We start from the raw sequence: 10,982 nt of genomic DNA, 5'->3' as shown, positions 1-10,982 counted from the left end.
GGTACGTCTCCAATGCCACACTCCATACCGATCTCGGAATATCAACTGTTCAAGATGTCATCAAACGAAAAAGCACCAGACACCACACCAAAATCGAAACACATACAAATCCACTCATAATGGCGCTACGGGCGAGAGTAGTCAACAGACGACTAAAAAGAAACTGGCCAATTGACCTGATGTAAGGTACCGAGGATCCGTCGCTGGACGACTCCTCATCAAGACACCGAACCAAACAGACCATTAGCTTATAGAATGTAAAATTCTGATTGCTGATTAATAAATAAATAAATAAATAAAAAAAAATCTCTACCATCAAGAGAAATCCAACAAGCCACCCCAGTTCTTCGTCATGTCATTGACGTCAATAGCCTGTCCCCAACCAACCGGTTCTTCTTGTCTACAGCACTTCCTAGTCCTATTGACCTCAAGGTTCCTGGATTCACTGGCCGTTCCCCCCCACCCTTAGTCAACACAACACCATATAAGGTCTTAATCGCTCCCCACTGCTCCCATTGGTCCGTTCTCCCTAACCAACCACCCCCTGCCTACTTCATATATAAGCAGCGACTTTCACATCCTATCACTACAGCTACAGCTCTCCGCATTCCAAGCCATTCAACTGCTCTGAAGATGGAGGCGCTACGTTCCTCCGAAACGTCGGCCAAAATGTAGAATACACGGCGCCTAAACCCAGAAGACGACTTTCTTCAATGGTCTTCTTGTTTGGATTAAGGTGATAATCACAATAACATAAGAGAATATTTTCGTATGTATTTTAATAACGCGGAAAAAACGACTAAAGAGGAATGAACAGTATGTGACAACCATGCAACATAGCATCGTATAATATTTACAGAAGTATGGTTTTTACAATTATTAGATTTTATATAATATATTGTATTTATAATTTATTTTTAATAATATCAGCAAAGTGTGAAAACATTTCAGGAAATGTTCTTAATAATAAAAGTGCACGTGACAAGGAGAGAACAATGTACAGGCCTGTGTTTTCGATCCTTTTACATTAGGTACAAATTCTTACATGTAGTCCACATGCACTCCTAATTCACATGTTATTACACAGTAAAATCTTTGGCATACATTCTTAAATTAGGTACAGTACAAAACTCTTTTTTGGTGGAATTTGTCCATTTTTTGGCGTTATCATATTCTTCACTTATGCCATAAATATTCGGTAACTATTTAAGATAATCATGATGCATCTTATTATAACACAAAATTTTTCTGGGGAAATGAGGCAAGTTCGAATTGAAGCAGTTGCCATTTGGTCTTCAAATTGGGTTTCACATGGGTTATTATAATTATGCCCTCACTAACAGCGATGTGTTAGTGGCGTTAGACTGCGATTTTATGTCTGGAACTCAGTTTAAAGTTCTCGAATTTGAGATAATACTGAATAACCGTATCTATATTTGTATCTTAATTGTTACATAATTTATTTAAATCCATTACTAATTTTCATGCCAGTAATTGTTTTATGAAAATGAACGTTTCTGTTAAGAAATAAAGCCATAATCATTAAACAAATATCCGCCGAGTTCTTATCTTTCGGAGCTTCAACAATTTTCAATTTTAAAAGGATTTCTCCTTCAAATTATATTTGATACCTGTTAAATCGTGAGGAAAGTGATTATAAACAAATGACAATTCTGGTGACACACTTAATTGAATTTCCGTTACATTGTCGAAATGTACTATTATGGTGCCTACAATAGAACAAACAACCTTGCACTGCAAACGGCAGGACCTCATATACGCAAATGTTTGTTAAAACAGTAGAGATATTAATTTAGGCATCAGGTATCGACGAATAGAATGTTACCAAATACATCGCAGATGAATTCCCGAAACTTTAAGTACTCATAATAACATTTATTTTATTTAAGCCTATGAATTATGTTTACAATGGTTTTTAGATTTGGTAAATATTTGGCAACAGGAAGAAAAAACTTTAATTTGGGCTCAGAAGAATTACCAATAATGACTAATCGAAATTAACCGCAATAATTTTTAAGCATTTGTATGTTTTAATTATGCTGTCTAGTCAAATATCATTAGCCTTCATTTGTATAAATGCAGAAAATAGCTGTCTATATGTCCTTCAATTCTCTTGCAAGAAATGGATTATAGAAATGTTAACAAGAACAAAAGTGAACGTTCACTTTAATTTCATATTTGCTAGAAGAAAACTCGTGTAGGTATTCATGAGACAGCCTATATGAGAATTCTGCAAAAGAGGGAGAGAATTTGTAAATCTATAATTTGAATGCAGAGAAACCAACATTACGTAAATTATTGTTTTAGGAAGGCGCAGTTTTAGGGCACAGGTTGTCTATACGTTATGCTATGACCGTATAGTAATGAAGTAATTCTATTTTCATGTAGTTTAGCCTTTGTTTGGCGAAATATTTTGTGATTGTCTAAAGCAGGTTCTTCAACGTTTTGCATGTAGTGTCCCATAGGTAAATTTGTAAAAAATCCGCAGTTCTACTGCAGTGAAAACGGAGCTTTGACTTTCCCAAGAAATGTATTTTGACAAATATCTGTGTTTTATTATTACATTAATCATTACTAGAATTTCTTAACAACTCACAGCTTGCAACAACTTTTGATAATATTTTATTACTATAATCATATAAGAAAATTGCAGTTATGTTGACAGAAATGTGGCTGTGCCCCAAGTTCTGCATAAAAGTAAGTTTTATTTATAAAGCAGGACTTTTTTTTGTAAGATTTGAGGCTTTCACGGCGGTGACTATGAAGAAAGCAGTCTTCTGGGATTTGGCACCGTGTATATGTGGTGTTGACCGACGTTTCAGAGGACCGTATCGCCTCCATCTTCAGGGTAGAAGAAAAAATATAAGAAATCTGCGAGCGGAGAGACCGTGAGAACCGGTAGAAGCACAGTCTGCTTCTACCGGTTCTCACGGTCTCTCCGCTCGCAGATTTCTTATATTTTTTCTTCTACCCTGAAGATGGAGGCGATACGGTCCTCTGAAACGTCGGTCAACACCACATATACACGGTGCCAAATCCCAGAAGACTGCTTTCTTCAGGACTTTTTTTAATTGTATGTGACGAAACTCTTTATTATTTTCGAGACCTCATATTCCAATTAGTCAATAGTGAAGTCCCACCAATCGTACTCATCCAACGGCCTGTGACAGAGGTTGGCTTGTTAGATGTGTTGGACTTACATGCAGTGTCTGAAGTGTATTTGACAAATGACGTTTCGAAAGTTGGCTGTATACCCATCTTCACGTGATTATTAGTTATTATATCGACGGATATTTATTGTAAGATTAGTGGAAAAAGTTGGACTCTAACCAAGAACTTTCTGAACCCCGAACTTATACATAAGCACTGCCACTGATCTTAAAATGAAGAGGAATATATAAGAAGCTCACAATACTCAAAACGCATAAATAATAGAGCCGAAAAAACTCTCGAAACGTCGAATACATCATTTATTCTTCAGACAGTGGACACTATTTCAGAAAAAAATTGTAATATGAGGTTTATAGGTGTACTCCTATATAATTAATATCTTGTTACTTGTCAATTAAGCCAAGGCTTTTACTATTAAATTGCACCTTTTTAACTTAACTGTTATGTGATATAATGGACTCCGTTTAGGAAATGGAAGACCGAATATAACAGATCCTTCTATAATTGGTTTACCGTCAGAAGTATTCATCTTCTCCAATGTCACATCTGTTTGCATTGGTTTGCTTCCTTTCCATGGGACTGCGAATTCCTAGTGTCGAGCAAAATGCATCATTCAATCTGAATCTATATTCACTAGCTCCCCAGCCTCGACGCATCCTTCTCCTCTTTGCTTTAAACATGGCCTGATATCTGACACCGCCTTATGAGTATTCCGAGCGAATCCTGAGGCGAGAGTGCTTACAGAAATGGAGACGTTATCTGTAACCCTAGACAAGGAAGGATCACAGCAATATGGCGGCAGAGCGAGCGGTTTCTCGGGGAATATGGAATTCAGGAACATGACAGAGCCACGGGTTGTATGAGATATGAAAGAAGGAGTGGGTAAAGAGAGAGAGAGAGAGAGAGAGACGCTGAGAGGTTCATGTTTCGTCTCTGCGCCATCATCTGAAATGGAATTAACGTCAGCTGATTTTGTCATGCTCTGTTCGTTTGCAGACTGTTACAAGATTTTCGCTGCTCCAGGGGCACAGAAGTGGAAACAGCAGAGTTCATCTTATCTTAGTAAGAAAGTGTGAAAGGAAATACTATGCTAGGAAACCAAACTCGTCTCTGCTTAATTTTGAAGTCAGATATTGTATCGAAATTCGCATGAAATACATTCACTGTTGTACGTTGACAGAATACAGGCCACGAGTATTATCTGTTAGTTATGCTAGCGATGTAATGAAGTTTTACTTCATCTTTCGTGTTCTTCGATCTTCTCAAATTAAAGTTTCACAACATATACATTAATTTTTATAATCTATATATCAACTTCGTATGATTCTAAATTTATCGGTGTAAATCCAGGGGCGCACCACATATCTAGTCTTTCTAATAATATCTAAAGTAAATCCTTGTGAGAAATAAACCGACCGCGCAAAAGAAAATAATTATCTGTTACATGACTATGAAGTCGGGACTCTTGTGCGGAATTTTGTGTTTTCATATACCAATCAGTATTTTATAAAAAATAAAAAAAAATTCTTCGTGTACTTTGTCTTATAATATGGGCAGAAGCTAATCTTAAAGCGAAAACACTTTAGTATCCTTGTAATATCTTTTCAAAATACAGTCGAGGCCTCTACCATAAAGATATACACAGATATATTATAATTATATGTAACAGATATAATTATTAGATTACTTAGATGGCGATCCTTAAATAAATTATAACATAAAATGACAGGAACCAAAGGTCAAGATAAAATTAATCTGATCTAGTCTATGAAATATATCCGTTTTCACATCATTAGCCTTTCTTACATTTCCTTTGGTATTAATCATGTATTTATGCATGCATACAGTTTGCAGCTCGACTCACAAATAGACAATTTTCACCCTTGGTCGAATGAGTAGACAGCCTGATTTTCGAGCCCCTGGCGTCTTAATACGAACAAGAAAATTATATCTCTTGGATATAGCCCTAAATTATTCAACACAAATATTAAGCATTGAAGAAATTGCACTAAACTATATATATATTGCACATACGAGAACATATAAAACGGAATGCCTGTGTAGGAGATGTGATCGTTCGTGCAAACATAATGTCAGAACATTGACTATTTAGGTTACCCTCTATGTCTGGAAGTAGCAGTCTTGCAAAGACCCATGTAATTTAGGCCTATGGCTAGGGATTTTACTGCCACTTTACACAAAAGCAAACAAAAGTACCCGGGCATATTTCCTTTTGAACAGGAAGTTATATTACGCAATCAAAATATACCGGAATCGCTGGGTTTTTGGACTTTTCCACCGTCTGGTGTTCTATAAATTAGAAAACACGACGTTTCGGAAACTGGGTCTGTTTCCGTCGTCAAGTGAGGGGGAAGATATCTACTCAGTTGGGTCCCTTAGAAAGCGTTAACATCAATCACGTCCAGTCAGCTCCTTCTAGGGGACCTAACTGAGTATGTGTTTTCCCCCTTCACCTGAGGGAGGAAGCAGATCCAGTTTCCGAAACGTCATGGTTTCTATTTTCTAGAATACCGGACGATGGAAAAAGTCCCAGAACCCAGTAAATCTGAGTGCTATACATCATTGTTAGAACCCTTTAGAACCAACCAAAATATAATAATATTAAGCTTTCTTTCTTTTGATTAATGGTGATGTTACAAAATGTAAACCCATTGACAAAATGCGTATCTTTGGTTGACAGGTTTTTGAGTTATTTTCTTTCAGTTTCTTAGTAGTTAGTAGACTAGACGGTTTGTCGCTTTCTCATTGGCAAACATTACTTTGTATATAACAAGATTGACTCGTGCTTTGTACGTTATTTTTTCTTTCAGAAAACGAGGCCAGATTCATGTTGGAATAACGTAAAAATATTAACGATTTATAGCAATATTTACAACGAATTTTGTCTTCATAAATGTAACAGTAACATTGTACATGTAGCTAATGCTGCCACCAAACACTCACTGCTCTTCACACCAAGAAATAAAGAATAAAATGTATGTCATATTTCCGATGGAGCAGATTAAATATGGTCTTGAAAATTTTCATATTTGTTACTCTTTTTCTCCTGGTATTGTAATCTTGTACTACAACGTAACCGAGCGTTTATCTTGATCATTAATAAATGTTTGCAAATTCGAAATTATCTCTATGTAGAAAATTTACACACCTTGTAAATTTTGGCAACTGAATTATTAGCGATATTCAGTTACATGAAATTAGACTCATTCCATTTGAGGCGTCTGTTGAGGCCCAGTTCACCCAGGTCTACGTGACAGGCTTGAGTTCTGCGTGCTGCGTTTCCTTATGACGTCGTAAATCCACCTTCCGCTGAAAGGCGCGTCCACACATATCACAAGAGAATGGTTTGTATCCCGTGTGTTTACGACTGTGGGTTATTAGATTCGATGACTGGCTGAATGCTTTCCCACACACTTGGCATTTATGCGGTTTCTCGCCTGAAATCAAAGAACAAAACAATAAAAGTAACAAGTATCCAGGTACAGGCTGTGAACAGAGCAGTTGTACGTAATAATTGGGAAGTCGTTCTGGTATCAGAACTTTCAGCACCATTGTAACCAAAGCTGTGGGCCCTCCCCTGAGTCACATTTATGAAATTCACTTCATCATAGCATATTTTGGTATGTTCCCATCTACTTTCTGGTCTCTCAATTCGTTCGTTTCCCCATCAACGCCACGTGTTCTTCCGGAGTCACGTTCTAGTGAGATTATATGAACAGTACACATTTTGAAATGTTCCACTGCATACCTTTCTTCACTGTTTGAAGATAAGACATCCAGTGGGATAATCGGTGTAAATGATTTGTAATCACTATAAAATGCACTCGTATAGTCACCGTAATATCATAATGAAGCTTATAGTGACATTCAGTTCAGAATCTTCCAATTTTCTAACAGAAAATTAAAATATTTATATGTACAGACCTACTGTATAATTGTAGAGAAGCTCCCCGGCTTACCCAGTTGTTCCGCTGCGGAATTTCTTTCTTAAATGGAATTTCGCATAAGGCGGAATCGCTACTGCAACATACGCACGCATGTATGTATGTTTGTTTGTGCGTGCTTGTGCTTTGTGCAAACGGAATGTGTACATTTAGAAAATGAATGCACAGAAAAATCGTTACAATCATACAAATCTAATATTTACAGCAGCAAAATTTTGTTTACATTTTGTACCTTAATCCTAGTGCTATTCTGGCTCAAGAAAGGCAGCTTTATGGCATCAGAAGACTTAAGATGTAGGAGAGAACGCATATTTTACACCGTCAGGGTCGACGCAATATTTTCCATATCTCGAAATTGTTATTGTGTGTTTATGCAACAATTTGCGTAAGGTCGAATTGGGGTAGTTCAAGTCTTGCCTATCGCCGCGGGCGTCTGTACCTAATATTTTATATTGTGATGTGTATATCCATTGCTAGGAAATGACTCGGTTAACACATTCCCGCGCAACAATATGACGTCCATTGCTAGGCAACAGAGACTGTTTTCTGCGTGCACCGTGAAAAGTGCTTGTAACAAAGTGCTCGGAAGTATAGAACAGTAATAGTGACATGAAGAGTCAAGTTTCCGGACCCCAGTCTGCGCGGGATATGAGCTTGGGAGCAGAGGAATTGAATTGAGTCGAGTCTTCGGAATTGGCAGTTGCAGAATAATGGCAGGAAGGAAACTGCTGTGAGAAGACTTCCTCTGTGATTTGAAGTGACAGTGAGACTGTTGTAACTCCGTTGCAAGGATACAACTAGTGAAGACTGAGAACCCTGGTGCGTGTGTAACTGTGAACTGTAAAGTGTGTAAATCAGCGATACCTCTATTACCTGTAGTCCGGAGATGTGAATATATAAGGGGCAATAAATCTAAATATCCAATCCGAATCCCGTCTTATAAGTCACGCACATACACGTGACAATATGGTTGTGAAATTCGATCACTCTTTGTAAAAGAAAAAAAATTGACTTGTGTGTTTGGATAGAGACAGTGAGGAGAATATTTGAAGCTAAGGATGTTTGAGAAAATTATATAACTTAATAAGGAGCGTCATGATGTGACTTCTTAACCAAACATTTTTAGGGTCATTATATTTCGGAAGATTTTATTGGTAGGGAATATAGCGCATATGGGATAGGTTAGAATTAAACACATGATATCGTTCAGAAAACGGAATGGGAGAGACCACTTGGGAAGAAAATATTAAAATTGATCTTTAAGAAATAGGATACGAGAATGTGGATTGGGTTCATCTCACTCGGGTTAGGGTCTAGTAACAGCCACTGTGGCCGCGAAATAGCTCAAGCGGTTAGTCGCTAGCTTCCCACCGCGTCGGCCCGTGTTCGATCCCGGTTGGTGGGATTTGTGGTGGACAAAGTGGCGCTGGTGCGGGTTTTCTCTGAGTACTTCGGTTTCCCCTGCCAATCTTCATTCCACCAGATGTTCCACAATCACCCTCACCTATCATCTGGGGCTGGTACAATAGGCCAGAAGTGGCCGCAGTACAAGGGACTAAGTCCCACCCCACTAGCAATAAGAAACAGCTGTTGTGAACACGGTGATGATACCTCGGGTTCCATGAAGTAAGGGAATTCACTGACTGCCTAAATGACTGCTAGCATCTCAGAAGTGACTGTGCGTCACGGTATTATCGACTCATGAAGCTTACAGAATAGATTACTTATCATAGACTTGCAACGGCTAGATAATATTACGAGGTATGAACGTTTCTTACGTAGCCTGATAGTTCTCTCTTTATGGAAACAACATCGACAAAAACGCTGGCGTTTGTGAATGAAAGAAGAATTTCGTTGCAGGCGACTGGTGCGTAAATTTACCACCAGTTCAATTAGTATCAAGGTCAGGTTACATGCGTTAAATCATGTAAATTAACGTCCCTTTACTGCTAATAAATTTTAAATAATTCGATTGCCCATCTAACTGTTGTAATACTATAAATCACATAAATATCTCTCATGAAACTGACTTCTGTGCTGAATGAAATTTTCGGTAAAATAGTGATGAACAGAATTGGTATAGAAGTCCAGTCATTTTCTAACATTTTCATGGATTTGCTCAGCTTCATCTAGAGAATTGGGAGTCACAAATATTTTCAGTATTTTTTTCGCATAATAGAGGGTGGAGTCCAGATGGATCCACTCGGCACAGCGGCCACCTGCCCCGGGAGATTATGATGATGGAGAATTTGGTGGAATGAAGATTGGCAGGGGAAACCGAAATACTCGGAGAAAACCTACCCCAGTGTCACTTTGTACACCACAAATCCCACTTGACCAGACCCGGGCTCGAACTCGGGCCGCCGCTGTGGGAAGCCAGCGACTAACCGCTTGAGCTATGGCGCGGCCTAATATTTTCAATATCTTCTATCCTTCTTTAATGAAAATCGATATATTAGTTCTGAGTGAAATAGTAAAGTAATATATAGGAAAAAATTTAATGTAATTCCGATAAACGCAAGGCTTCCAATAGACACTCTTGAGTATCAGAGTAATCAGCTTTGTAACATCGAAGAAGATTCCAAAACTAAAATATTATATTAATTTCAGGGTTAATTCACGTATGCTCTATGTCCAGCAAGTGTTTTGCTAACCAAATTTATTGCTGTAAATGCTATGGGATGAAATGTCTCAATGCTTTTATTTTAATTTTTCTCTCGCGTTCATTTCTGTCACTATTTCGTGTGGGTTTACACTTCACACCTCGGCGAACTGTTCATGATTTGAGGATCTCGCAGGGATGATTATATAGTCTATCCAGATTGTTGTCTGCTTATTAAATTATTACTAATTGAGATCGGAGCCATAGTTATTCCGAAATGTATCATATGTCAGGCAAAAACTGCAGTTTCGATTCTCGTGGAACCAACATAACCGAAACAGAATAAAGAAACGTTGAAAGCTTGAACTTGTTCCGGTTTCTATGCGCTAATCAAAAGTAACCTTCCGAGATACGAAGTTCTGAGTGGACGTTTTTTGAACTGTGCATAACGAGGACGGTTGTCATGCCAACCAAAGTCGGCTTCCCGCTTGAGAGGAAGGGCGGAGTCAGCCGCCCACCAATCACAGTCTGGCGCTCACGTTAGGTGGCGAGCACTTTGTTCCATTGTTTCATGTTACTTTTCTCTCTTATTAAAAATATTACAGTTGAAGCCAGGAGAATCGAATTCTAGATTCTGAATCTATTCAAATTTCATAAATCAATTACTCTAATATTAATAATTTATATATCGGTAGTTTATAATATTCCCAAAGGAATTCGGAGACTCACTGTAGTCTATTCCAGGTATAATTAATCCAGAACTTGACCCGTGAAACAGCGCATCTACCTTCGTTTCTAACCATCATTTCACGAAGACGGAAGCAGGTAACAGTGACTTTCTGATAACCGATATTTCTTCATAAGATGTCTATTAACCAGAGTTACCTGGTAAAATTTACGCGAACAGAAAAAATGTATTACGTATCAAGGAAAATAAGGGATTCGTCCTTTCTGGGATTTAACCAAGGACTTCCTTGACGAATGTCGGAGTCTGTACCCTGTCTCAAATTTTTTTCTCTAGAGACTAGGGGAAAGGTCAACTGAAGGTAAACTAGTCATCACAGGCCGCGCCATAGCTCAAGCGGTTAGTCGCTGGCTTCCCATCGTGGCGGCCCGGGTTCGATCCCGGGTCTGGTCAAGTGGGATTTGTTGTGGACAAAGTGGCGCTGGGACGGGTTTTCTCCTAGTACTTTGGTTTCCCCTGCCAATCTTCATTGCACCAA

Source organism: Cryptotermes secundus, unplaced genomic scaffold (genome assembly GCF_002891405.2).
Source record: "Cryptotermes secundus unplaced genomic scaffold, Csec_1.0 scaffold962, whole genome shotgun sequence".
NCBI classification, from domain to species: domain Eukaryota; kingdom Metazoa; phylum Arthropoda; class Insecta; order Blattodea; family Kalotermitidae; genus Cryptotermes; species Cryptotermes secundus.
Note: the sequence above shows the minus strand (reverse complement) of the source record.